The 13875-nt window shown below is 39.5% G+C and overlaps 1 long non-coding RNA gene across 1 annotated transcript in view; it reads left to right on the top strand.

The window, feature by feature from the left end:
* The window catches only part of LOC132529349 (uncharacterized), a 215425-nt gene that overhangs the window by 9409 nt on the left and 192141 nt on the right, over positions 1–13875 (top strand). The window contains exon 3 of the long non-coding RNA XR_009543424.1: positions 10833–10926. This is a non-coding gene — a long non-coding RNA (uncharacterized LOC132529349). The remainder of the gene's footprint in view (positions 1–10832; positions 10927–13875) is intronic.

The following is a 13875-nucleotide window of genomic DNA, read 5'->3' as shown; positions in this document are numbered from 1 at the left end:
CTAGGTAGGTTTATTCCTAGGTATTTTATTCTTTTTGTTGCAATGGTAAATGGAAGTGTTTCCTTAATTTCTCTTTCAGATTTTTCATCATTAGTATAGGAATGCAAGAGATTTCTGTGCATTAATTTTGTATCCTGTAACTTTACCAGATTCATTGATTAGCTCTAGCAGTTTTCTGGTGGCATTTTTAGGATTCTCTATGTATAGTCTCATGTCATCTGCAAACAGTGACAGTTTTACTTCTTCTTTTCCAATTTGTATTCCTTTTATTTCTTTTTCTTCTCTGATTGCCGTGGCTAGGACTTCCAAAACTATGTTGAATGATAGTGGTGAGAGTGGACATCCCTGTCTTGTTCCTGATCTTAGAGTAAATGCTTTCAGTTTTTCACCATTGAGAATGATGTTTGCTGTGGGTTTGTCATATATGGCCTTTATTATGTTGAGGTAGGTTCCCTCAATGCCCACTTTCTGGAGAGTTTTTATCATAAATGGGTGTTGAATTTTGTCAAAAGCTTTTTCTGCATCTATTGAGATGATCATATGGTTTTTATCCTTCAATTTGTTAACATGGTGTATCACATTGATTGATTTGCGTATATTGAAGAATCCTTGCATCCCTGGGATAAATCCTACTTGATCATGGTGTATGATCCTTTTAATATGTTGTTGGATTCTGTTTGCTAGTATTTTGTTGAGGATTTTTGCATCTATATTCATGAGTGATATTGGTATATAATTTTCTTTTTTTGTAGTATCTTTGTCTGGTTTTGGTATCAGGGTGATGGTCGCCTCATAGAATGAGTTTGGGGGTGTTCCTCCCTCTGAAATTTTTTGAAAGAGTTTGAAAAGGATGGGTGTTAGCTCTTCTCTAAATGTTTGATAGAATTCACCTCTGAAGCGACCTGGTCCTGGACTTTTGTTTGTTGGAAGATTTTTAATCATAGCTTCAATTTCATTATTTGTGATTGGTCTGTTCATGTTTTCTGTTTCTTCCTGGTTCAGTCTTGGAAGGTTATACCTTTCTAAGAATTTATCCATTTCTTCCAGGTTGTCCATTTTTTTTGGCATACAGTTGCTTGTAATAGTCTCTTAAGATGCTTTTTATTTCTGCAGTGTCTGTTATAACTTCTCCTTTTTCATTTCTAATTTTATTGATTTGAGTCCTCTCTTTTTCTTGATGAGTTTGGCTAATGGTTTATCAATTTTGTTTATCTTCTCAAAGAACCAGCTTTTAGTTTTATTGATCTTTGCTATTGTTTTCTTTGTTTCTGTTTCATTTATTTCTGCTCTGATCTTTATGATTTCTTTCCTTCTGCTAACTTTGGGTTTTGTTTGTTCTTCTTTCTCTAGTTCCTTTAGGGGTAAGGTTAGATTGTCTATTTGAGATTTTTCTTGTTTCTTGAGGTAGGCTTGTATAGCTATAAACTTCCCTCTTAGAACTGCGTTTGCTGCATCCCATAGGTTTTGGATTGTCGTGTTTTCATTGTCATTTGTCTCTAGGTATTTTTTTATTTTCTTTTTGATTTCTTCAGTGATCTCTTGGTTATTTAGTAACATACTGTTTAGCCTCCATGTGTTTGTATTTTTTACATTTTTTCCCCTGTAATTCATTTCTAATCTCATAGCTTTGTGGTCAGAAAAAATGCTTGATATGATTTCAATTTTCTTAAGTTTACTGAGGCTCGATTTGTGACCCAAGATGTGATCTCTCCTGGAGAATGTTCCGTGTGCACTTGAGGAGAAAGTGTAATCTGCTGTTTTTGGATGGAATGTCCTGTAAATATCAATTAAATCTATCTGGTCTGTTGTGTCAATTAAAGCTTCTGTTTCCTTATTAATTTTCTGTCTGGATGATCTGTCCATTGGTGTAAGTGAGGTGTTAAATCCCCCACTATTATTGTGTGACTGTTGATTTCCTGTTTTATAGCTGTTAGCAGTTGCCTTATGTATTGAGGTGCTCCTATGTTGGGTGTATATATGTTTATAATTGTTATATCTTCTTCTTGGATTGATCCCTTGATCATTATATAGTGTCCTTCCTTGTCTCTTGTAACATTATTTATTTATTTATTTATTTATTTATTTATTTATTTGTGGTATTTGGGCCTCTCATTGTTGTGGCCTCTCCCGTTGCGGAGCACAGGCTCCAGACGCGCAGGCTCAGCAGCCATGGCTTACGGGCCTAGCCACTCTGCAGCATGTGGGATCTTCCCGGACCGGGGCACAAACCCACGTCCCCTGCATCGGCAGGCGGACTCTCAACCACTGCACCACCAGGGAAGCCCCATTCTTTATTTTAAAGTCTATTTTATCTGATATGAGTATTGCTACTCCAGCTTTCTTTTGATTTCCATTTGCATGGAATATCTTTTTCCATCCCCTCACTTTCAGTCTGTATGTGTCCCTAGGTCTGAAGTGGGTCTCTTGTAGACAGCATTTATATGGGTCTTGTTTTTGTATCCATTCAGCAAGCCTGTGTCTTTTGGTTGGAGCATTTAAGCCATTCATGTTTAAGGTAATTATCAATATGTATGTTTCTATGACCATTTTCTTAATTGTTTTGGGTTTGTTTTTGTAGGTCCTTTTCTTCTCTTGTGTTTCCTACTTAGAGAAGTTCCTTTAGCATTTGTTGTAGAGCTGGTTTGATGGTGCTGAATTCTCTTAGCTTTTGCTTGTCTGTAAAGGTTTTGATTTCTCCATCGAATCTGAATGAGATCCTTGCCGGTAGAGTAATCTTGGTTGTAGTTTCTTCCCTTTCATCACTTTAAGTATATCATGCCACTGCCTTCTGGCTTGTAGACTTTCTGCTGAGAAATCAGCTGTTAACCTTACGGGAATTCCCTTGTATGTTATTTGTCCTTTTTCCCTTGCTGCTTTCAATAATTTTTCTTTGTCTTTAATTTTTGCCAATTTGATTACTGTGCGTCTCGGCATGTTTCTCCGTGGGTTTATCCTGTATGGGACTTGCTGCGCTTCCTGGACTTGGTTGTCTATTTCCTTTTCTATGTTAGGGAAGTTTTTGTCTATAATTTCTTCAAATATTCCCTCGGGTCCTTTCTCTCTCTCCTCTCTTTCTGGGACCCCTATAATGCGAATGTTGTTGCATTTAATGTTGTCCCAGAGGTCTCTTAGGCTGTCTTCATTTCTTTTCATTCTTTTTTCTTTATTCTGTTCTGCAGCAGTGAATTCCACCATTCTGTCTTCCAGGTCACTTATCCGTTCTTCTGCCTCAGTTATTCTGCTATTGATTACTTCTAATGTAGTTTTCATTTCAGTTATTGTATTGTTCATCTCTGTTTGTTTGTTCTTTAATTCTTCTAGGTCTTTGTTAAACATTTCTTGCATCTTCTCGATCTTTGCCTCCATTCATTTTCCGAGGTCCTGGATCACGTTCACTATCATTATTCTGAATTGTTTTTCTGGAAGGTTGCCTATCTCCACTTCATTTAGCTGTTTTTCTGGGGTTTTATCTTGTTCCTTCATCTGGTACATAGCCCTCTGCCTTTTCATGTTGTCTATCTTTCTGTGAATGTGGTTTTTGTTCCACAGGCTGCAGGGTTTTTGTTCCACAGGCTACAGGATTGTAGTTCTTCTTGCTTCTGCTGTCTGCCCTCTGATGGATGAGGCTAACTAAGGGGCTTGTGCAAGTTTCCTGATAGGAGGGACTGGTGGTGGGTAGAGCTGGCTGTTGCTCTGGTGGGCAGAGCTCAGTAAAACTTTAATCCGCTTTTCTGCTGATGGGTAGGGCTGGGTTCTATCCCTGTTGATTGTTTGGCCTTAGGCGACCCAACACTGCAGCCTACTTGGGCTCTTTGGTGGGGCTAATGGCAGACTCTGGGAGGGCTCACACCAAGGAGTACTTCCCAGAACTTGTGCTGCCAGTGTCCTTGTCCTCCCGGTGAGACACAGCCACCCCTCGCCTCTGCAGGAGACCCTCCAACACTAGCAGGTAGGTCTGGTTCAGTCTTCTGTGAGGTCACCACTCCTTCCCCTCCGTCCCGATGCGCACACTAGTTTGTGTGTGCCCTCCAAGAGTGGAGTCTCTGTTTCCCCCCATCCTGTCGAAGTCCTGTAGCGAAATCCCGTTAGCCTTCAAAGTCTGATTCTCTAGGAATTCCTCCTCCTGTTGCTGGAACTCCAGGGTCAGAAGCCTGGCGTGGGGCTCATAACCTGCACTCCAGTGGGTGGACTTCTGTGGTATGTGTTCTCCAGTTTGTGAGTCACCCACCTAGCAGTTATGGGATTTGTTTTTATTGTGATTGCGCCCCTCCTGCCATCTCATTGTGGCTTCTCCTTTGTGTTTGGATGTGGGGTATCTTTTTTGGTGAGTTCCAGTGTCTTCCTCTTGATGATTGTTCAGCAGTTAGTTGTGATTCCGGTGCTCTCGCAAGAGGGAGTGAGAGCATGTCCTTTCACTCTGCCATCTTGAACCAATCTCTTCTGCAGTTCTTCTTAATTCTTTCTCCCACGTACTACTGTTCCTCTAGCACTCTTGTGAGGAACAGAAATGTCTTCCTTCTGTTTATTTGCCTTGTAAGGTCGAGTGGAAGTAACAGAAGCTTGCACCTCCACAAATGAGGATATTCAATATTTGTCAAGTTCTTGCCATTCTTACTATTCTCTAAATATTCAGTATGTATTAACTCAGTTATTTCTTGCATCCACCATGTAAGGTATCATCCCTGTGTTAGCAGATAAGGAAATTGAGGTATGGAGATGATAAGGAATTTGTCTGTGGTAGAGCTGGGATTCGAACCCAGGCAGTTTGACTCCACAGTGTACTCTCTTAACCACTGTGCTCACTGCTTTCCACTAGTGTCAGAAGAAGCAAGGGTTTCCAGGGTCTTCCTTAGTGCTCAAGAGAAGGGGGATCCAGTCAGCAGACTCGGATCAGTAAGGGAAGCAAGGAAACCTGCCTGGTAATTCTTGAAGATGATCGATTGCAGTCACTCCCTCTCCTTTCCTTCCGTCCTTCTTCCCTCCTGTCTTCATTGATCCACGTTTGGGAAAACATACTTGTCTTATGCAGATGTATGAATTAGTCACCTTAGGTTCTGCTTTATAAAAGTTGGTGTCTCTGCCTGGGTATCAGAGTGGTGCTTGAAATCTCACCATTAGAGATTAACTATCTATGCTCAGGTGTGACTGTCTCCCTAAAGTTCTCTTCTGTAATGTCAGTACACCCCTACTTCCAGGAATGTTGTATAAGGTGGTGTTGGCATTTAGGGTCGGTGTTCTGTGAAACTAAATATGGCTTGCAGAAGAACGTTGGTGGTTGATAGTCAGAAGAAACAAAAAGATGTAGAAAGGGAAACAGGCTTTGCTTTCTTTACAGTTTTGTCTAGGGCTGTACCTAACTAGGGGAACCATGAATGGGATATGTGTGATCCAAGAAGGCCAGAGAAATGAAATATTAATACTAGAGATTATATTTCAATTGTTGAGACACTTTGCATGTGATAGCAGAGTTCTCTTTTAGTTTTTGGTTTATTAGCTAATGCTAATTTTTATGCTTTTTTAACTCTTGTATAGGATATGGAGAAATTTTTTTTAAAGTGTCCAAGATTGGCTAGTTTTGAATTCTAGTTTCCCAAACAGTTTTTTGAAAAAGGCTACCCTTCAAATCCATTGCTCCAGGAGCAACTCAAAGGCTTCCCTTCTTTAGGGGACTTTGCCCAGGTCCCTTCAGTGATGTTTGAATTAGAGTCTTTCTCTCATTCAAAGACCCAACTCAAGTTATAAGATACTAGCTTTCATTATCTTCACTTATACTTATTAAGCCATCCGTCACCATGACAAATAATTTTATTATGAATAATGTAATAGACATCATGAAAATGAACTTGCTGTAATTCCGATAAAAATCTATATTTTCTAATATTATAAGAGAAAATGCTAGAGATACAAGCTACCCTGTGTTAAAAGTTGGGAATTAATTTTTAATGGATTAGGAGCTGTCATCTATGATTTTATGAGACGCTACACAAAAATAATTAATTTAGAAGTGTATTGATTTTTTCATATATTTTTTAAATACGTTATTAAAAATAAAGTTTAGCTGAACAGTTTGTCCTAGAACATTAAATTATTTAATATAGTGGTAAAATTTTTAAAAGCCAAGGAGTATCTTAAAAACAGAAATTTGTACAAAACCTTTATTTCACCTAATGAAAGTACACCTAGGAAGTTAATGGAAACATGGATAATTATAATTACATTAAATGCTGGCGGATCTGTTCCAAAAGGATTCTATAGCATTAGAAGTTGATAATTATTTTCCTGAAGTTTGTGATTACTCACTGAAATTCATATGCTTGGGAAGAGAACAATAAAATGTACCGTATTTTTTCCTTGTAACTTTGAATCTTTTCCTATAGTGTTAGTGAGAGTAGATGTTAATGTCTCAAGGTGCGGGTAGAATTCTCCATCTTGTTAGTAATTATACTTGACTTCTTGTGATCCAAGATGAGAATGTTAGAAACAAAATTATGCATAATGTGAACATACTGACTGCAGTCACAAAAGCTCTTCCTAAAAGTTTTGCCCTAGGCAAAAACATAATTTTTTTAAAAAATCAGCTTTTATAAAATCACTCAAATGTAGCCTGCTTGACTCCATTAGAAATAACTGGAATAGCCTAAGACAATCCATATTTGGGAACTCAGATGTGTTTTATATGTGACTAGATCTGAAATTAAGAGCAATCATCTTCTTGAAACTCTGATATTTAAAAGAATAGAAGGAGGTTTAGTTCATAGAATCTTTAAACTATCTATCATCTTTTATTATCCTTAGCTCTAAAACTTTATATTGAATATGATTCCTCTGTCTACCCTTTAGAAAGCATAGGATACAATGAAACAATTAATAGATACTAGTATTTCTCCAAGGGTGGTCAGTATAACTCTAGCATCAGTTACAGGGGAGGCTTGCCCACATAAAGACTATTTGGCCCTTTTCCCAACTTACTGAATCAGAAATTCTACAGATAGGTTCTGAGGATCTGCATTTTAACACACCCTCCACAGTTTGAGAATCTGCAACGTGCTCCTCTGGAATTGTTGGGGACTAATTTTCCTGTATTACCACGTAGCATTTCTTATGGTTTCTTTCCGTGGGTGATGAAACCCTTACCATGAGTGCCTGAAACTCCTCTCTCTTCCCACCCTGCTCTGTCAAATGTAGACGAATCATAAAGAGCAAAGAAAAAGACACTATGATTCTATTGTGAGTGATTGAGGTTGCCTGGGACCAGTATGGAAATTTGGAAAAAAAGAGGGATACTTGCCCATATGTTTACACGGATGAGGAGAATACATTTTGTGGCGCCAAGCAATAGATACTTAGATGATAGAGAACAATATATGCTGCTGTACGAAGAAATGTGTACAGTTAGCCAGGACTGAAATATCAGATATCCCAACAGGCCACACTATTCAGTTGTCTAAGACAAAAGAAGTGCTTAAATAAAAGTTATGGAAGATCCAGAGATCAGGAAATTGCTGAGTATATTTCTATTACATCACTCATCAGAGGATGTGTGACTCTGTGTGTGTGTGTGGGGGGGGCTCTAGACAGACTGACAGTGATCCGTGAACAGCCATCTCAGCTGGTAGCACTGCCTGTCCCGCAGCCACGGACTCCTCAACTCTTCTCTTTCTCTGACAGCTTACAACCTACCTCCCTCATCAGCAAGTCCTGTCAGCTGTGTTTTCAGAATGTGTGCTGATTCTCACTAGTCTCAGCACCTCCACTCCCACTCGCCTGTTCCAGCCATAATCCTCTCTCCCCTGGATTCATGGAAGAGCCTATTACCCAGTCTCTGATGCCTCTCTTGCATCCCAATAATCAGTTCTTCACCAAGCAGCCCAAATCTTCTTTTTAAAGATAAACCAGGGGCTTCCCTGGTGGCGCAGTGGTTGAGTCCGCCGGTGCAGGGGACACGGGTTCGTGCCCCGGTCCGGGAAGATCCCACATGCCGCGGAGCGGCTGGGCCCGTGAGCCATGGCCGCTGAGCCTGCGCGTCCGGAGCCTGTGCTCCGCAACGGGAGAGGCCACAACAGTGAGAGGCCCGCGTACCGCAAAAAAAAAAAAAAAAAAGATAAACCAGGTCCCTCTCCTCTCTTGCTCAAAATCTTCCCGTGGTTTTTCTCACACTTCGAATAAAATCCAAAGTTTTCCCAGTGGTCCACGAGGCCCCACAGGATCTGCTTCTTCCCCAACCTCATCTCCCACCACTCCGCTGATATTGAACCACTCTCCCTCTGGCAACACCACCCTTGCTCCCCTTCCTTTTATGTCTGGAACATACCAAGGTTTTTCTCACTTGAGGATGGTGTCTGCTGCTGTTCACTGGACCTAGAATGTGCTTCCCTGTAGCTCGTTCACCCTCTAGCTCGTTCTTGCCTCACTAAGGTCTCCGCTCAAATTTCACCTGCCAGAGAAACTTTTCTTACTACACCTTCAAAATAGCTTCCTTCCTCTCCCTGCTCCCGGGCAATCTCTAGTCCTTACCAGGCCTATTTTTCGTGTTTGTAGTATCACTTTCTGAAATTACATTGTACATATATTCTATATGTATATATATATTACTGCTTACATCCTCCACCAGAAGGCAAGCCCTCTGGCTCTCAGCTTGGTTCTGTTGACCACTGAAACTCCATGTTAGAGCAGAGTCTGGCATGGCTTAATAATCAGTCAGACTTCATTGAAGGTCTGCATCCCCAAAGCTGTCACATAATCTGAGGTGTGTGTACCTGGCTGAATGTCTAAATGAGTGACTGTTAGAAGCTTTGCGTTTCTGGTTGCAAATATTTCCCTGGAGCAGAATGTGCTCCTTGCAGATGAGTGCCCTTACGTAGTCCTCCCCTCTGCCTCCTTGATCATATTCTCCCATTGGAACACATTTATTTTCTCCTGTTTGGAAGAAGGAAGTCAAGGAGAAGGCTAGTTCTCATTAACTGAAAAGGAATTTGGGGCTTATTTCATCCTGTAGGATAATCTGATGCCGCCCAACAGAGGGATATAGGGTGACATTCAAGTTATCATGAAACAAGTCAATATCAGAGATAAGACAACAGAGACTTTATAATGGGCCTTTTCCATTTGTTTCTCTCTTTCTTATTCTATATCAATGAGAACCCAAATAGCCTATAAAAATCCACCTGTTATTGGTATTCTTCCCGGTACAATTTCAGATTCCTCATCAAGATTCTCAGAGGATACCAGTTTAGGTTTTAGACACTAACAGCCTCACTGTCACATTTCTAAACAGAAAGTCTTTATGGGACAAAAAACCCTTTAGAATATGGGTAATTAAAAAGCTGAGGAATCTTGGGCAGTACAGTGGTCTTATGGAAAACTGTATTGCTATTAATACTTTAAGAAGTGTCTTGAGATTATCATCTGCTGTCATGGGGGAGAAGTATGGCCTTTGAGAATCTTATCCAAAATATTTGGAAAATGACATTAACGGTGAATGCAAATAGAATCATAAGATTGCTTTATGTTGCAATTCTCCCTCATCCTTAGAATCAGTTTGAGGATAATTTCGCATTGGTAGACAACTGCTTCCCACATGTGAATTAAGGTTAAATTATACCAGTGATGTCATTGATGTGGAATAAAAAGTGTTGTGATTTTTAGTGATGGATATTTCACCACAGCTGTGAACAATGTGTTCCATAAAGACTGGTATAAGTCTCCCAGGAGCCCTGTTAAAACCTTACCCATGCAACTCTTTTAGCAACATAATAATGATTAAAAATGGATGCAAAAGTCATTTACCCACAAGGTCAGCATTTTATGTATTTCCTAGTTAATAAGTAAGAAAAAAGGTTCCAATATTATTATACACATGATATATTAGGCTAAAGTCCAGCACGTACTTTATTATTAAGCAAGTGTGCAAATTAAAATAAGAGGGTGATCAAATACAGTAAGAGTGACTTTCTGGTTTGAAATAAAAGTATAAGCACACAGTGACTTTGAACTTTAAATATTTGAAGAAAAATAGCCTGGGTCAAAGGTAGAACTACATTTTTTTTTTCTTTAAAAGCTCTAAGACTGCCTGCTCTTATTTTGGTTGGATTAAAGCAGATCTTTAGCATTACCGTAACCTGGGTCAGAGCCAGCCTGGGGGGGATGGCTATGTGCCCAGCAGACCCACTCTGCGGGAACTGCCACGGTGGCCCTCTCCACAGGTGTCCTCCACGGAGCACGGTTCTCTCCTTGTGGGGTCTCAATGATTCACCACCGAATTTTCATTGAAGAAAGAGAGTTTCTCAAAATGGGAAAAGGAAAACAACACCCAGCAACCAAAAACAGGCAACTGTATTTAGCATAGAGAAAGTGAATTATTCCTTTTATGTGCTGTCCTTCACCTGTATGTCCAGATCGGATGTGACGTGACTCAGAGCAGATTGCAGCCTTTGCCCAAGACGTCTCTCTGTCTGGGTCCTACTTGGCCACATTTTCAGAAGGACTATTTATTTGAGTCATTTCAAAAATAAAGACTCCTGGGTTGGGGTTGTCTGGGGGTGATGGTTATCCAGGATGGTTGAAGGCTCAAGAGTGACTGTGAATAATGCGTTTGCCATCTGTGTTCCGAGCTCATGTATTCACGAGTTCGGAGAATGCACGAATTATTTCTAGATGATTTATCGCAGTATCTCCTGATCTAGCCAAGTGCCTAGCACCTAGCACATTTTATGTACTCAGAAGAATGTGTGTGTGTATTGAAATGAATAAAAGGAAAACGAAGAAACTTAAAGTGGGAAAATGAAAATGATGCTAAGTATCAGGTCTAAAAGGTAGTATGTGGCCATTTTCAGGGAACTACCCAGAACTCTGACCCAGAAGAACGAGGCTGTTGAGCACAGGACAGATCAGTGGGGGTGTTCAGGACGAAGACATGAACTTTGCAGGGTAAGGATATTGGTTGCCTTTCTCAAAGGTCCTCATAGTGTGGGAACAAGGCTGGCCTGGCAGTTTCCGGAAACCTTTCATGACAGCACACACACCCCAGCGGGCACATCTCCTCCTCTGGTAGGTCCCATCCAGGAATACTTGCCTCCCTGAACAGTGCCTTCTGTCCCTGTGGCATCCCCTCCTCCTGCTTTCCCGGCCAGAGAGTACATAAATCTTAAGAGCACCATGGATTGGCCTCTAGGCCTGAAAGACATAGAATGGTTTCCAAAGACACTTAATTTGCCATCAGGAAGTAGCTCAGACATCCAGCTATTTTGGCTTAATTAAGAAAAAAGATCTTTGACAGCTACAAGTGGAAAGTTCTTGGGACGGGACAACCTTTAATAGCCCCAGACTTGGCAACTTTCAAAAGAAATGCTGCCAGTTCTGATTTTAAAACGAACGCTATATTTCTGCAACATTTAAACAATTGGTTGATTGAGTGAAACTATCTCCGCAATGTAATTTGACGACATGTAGATGAACAGACGTTTGATTAATTCATCTTCCAATCACTTGTCAAGATGTTGCAAAAGTGGGCTGATTTCTGTTTCACACAGCTGAGATTTATGATATCATTAAAGAACTAAGGTTCAGTGACTTTAAATTATGCTTGAATTATGACTTAATGTCTTACATTAATAACGGTGGGATATGAAGATTTTCTTTAAAACTTAGTGTGACTTTTTTGGCTTTTAGTGACATTTATCAAGGATAAGTAGGTGCTGAGTGCTCAAATGCACTTTAACCATGCTTTTATCTTATGCTTAGAAAACTACAATAGCCTCTTTGTTTTGCATTTTATGATGCTAATCTCTTTCCTCCAGTCTATCCTATACTGTTAAGGAGATGTCCTTAAATATTATTTAATAGTATAATTTTCCTCCTCAAAAACTTCAACACTGTATATGTGTACAAATCTCATTATAACCAATCTAAGTGAACATATGGAAAATAATAAAAGTATTGACAGATATACATGAAGGTAATGAATATGGAATGTTTGGTTGCATTTTAGAAATTCTTGTTCCTTATCTGTGTTTTCTTATTTTCTGCAATGAGTACATCTTGCCTATGTAAAACTTTTTAAAATTCCCTTTCATATTTTTAAAGTTTCAATAATTCCCATTTCCTTGATTAAAAAAGGAAACAGGAAAGGGACAAAAAGTGAAAAGCATATAGGAAGAATATAGAAATAATCCAGATGTATTAGTAATCACTATCAATATAAGTAAACTAAACTCTCCAGTTAAAAAACAAATGTCATTCTCCAAAGAAGACATACAGATGGCCAAGAAGCACATGAAAAGCTGCTCAACATCATTAATCATTAGAGAAATGCAAATCAAAACTACAATGAGGTATCACCTCACACCGGTCAGAATGGCCATCATCAAAAAATCTACAAACAATAAATCCTGGAGAGGGTGTGGAGAAAAGGGACTCCTCCCACACTGTTGGTGGGAGTGTAAACTGGTATAACCATTATGGAGAACAGTATGGAGGTTTCTTAGAAAACTAAATATAAAACTACCATATGATCCAGCAATCCCACTACTGGGCATATATCTGGAGAAAAGCAATTTGAAAAGATACATGCATCCCAATGTTCATAGCAGCACTATTTACAATAGCCAAGACATGGAAGCAACCTAAATGTCCATCAACAGAGGAGTAGATAAAGATGTGGTACATATATACAATGGAATATTACTCAGCCATAAAATAGAACAAAATAATGTCATCTGCAGCAACATGGATGAACCTACAGATTGTCATAGTGAGTGAAGTAAGTCAGGAAGAGAAAGACAAATATCATAAGCTATCTCTTTTATGTAGAATCTAAAAAAAATGGTACAAATGAACTTATTTACAAAGCAGAAATAGAGTCACAGATGTAGAAAACAAACTTACAGTTACTGGGGGGAAAAAGGGGGAGAGGTATAAATAGGGAGATTTGGCTTGACATATACACACTTCTATATATGAAATAGGTAACTAACAAGGACCAACTGTGTAGCACAGGCAACTCTACCCAATACTCTGTAATAACCTATATGGGGAAAGAATCTAAAAAAGAGGGGATATATGTATATGTATAACTGATTCACTTTGCTGTACACCTGAAACTAACACAACATTGTAAATCAACTATACTCCAAGAAAAATTTTCTTAAAAAATCAAAAAAAAAGTCAGATTGAATTTTTTAAAAATAAATTTATTTATTTTTGGCTGCGTCGGGTATCTGTTGCTGTGCGCAGGCTTCCTGTAGTTGCTGAGAGCGGGGGCTACTGTTTGTTGCGGTGTGTGGCTTCTTATTGCGGTGGCTTCTCTTGTTGCAGAGCACAGGCTCTATGGGCTCTAGGCATGCAGGCTTCAGTAGTTGTGGCACATGGGCTCAGTAGTTGTGGCTCACGGGCTCTAGAGCGCAGGCTCAGTAGTTGTGGTGCACAGGCTTAGTTGCTCTGTGGCATGTGGGATCATCCTGGACCAGGGCTTGAACCCACATCTCCCACACTGGCAGGTGGATTCCCAACCACTGCGCCACCAGGGAAGCCCCAGGTTGAGTTTTAAAACAAAAAAATTCCAGCTATATTCTTCTCATAGGATATATACTTAAAACTTTTGGATAAAATTTTAAAATCAAAGGACAGAAAAAGTTTATCATTCAGTGGTAAACAAAACAAAGTTGGTATGGTTATTTTATTATCATAAAAAGTAAACTTTAAGTCAAGAGGCATTCCTAGGGATGAAGACTTTAAGTCAATCCTAAGATATAGTAGTTCTCTTTTATATGCACCTAATAATGTAGTCTCAGATTGTACTAGGGGATCTTATAATACATCTCTCAGTAACTTATAGATCAAGCAAACAAAAACATCAGCAAGGAAATAGAAGATTTGAAA

The sequence above is a fragment of the Lagenorhynchus albirostris genome, chromosome 11 (genome assembly GCF_949774975.1).
Source record: "Lagenorhynchus albirostris chromosome 11, mLagAlb1.1, whole genome shotgun sequence".
NCBI lineage: Eukaryota > Metazoa > Chordata > Mammalia > Artiodactyla > Delphinidae > Lagenorhynchus > Lagenorhynchus albirostris.
The sequence above is the reverse complement of the archived record's forward strand: the minus strand, read 5'-3'. Positions and strand labels throughout refer to the sequence as shown.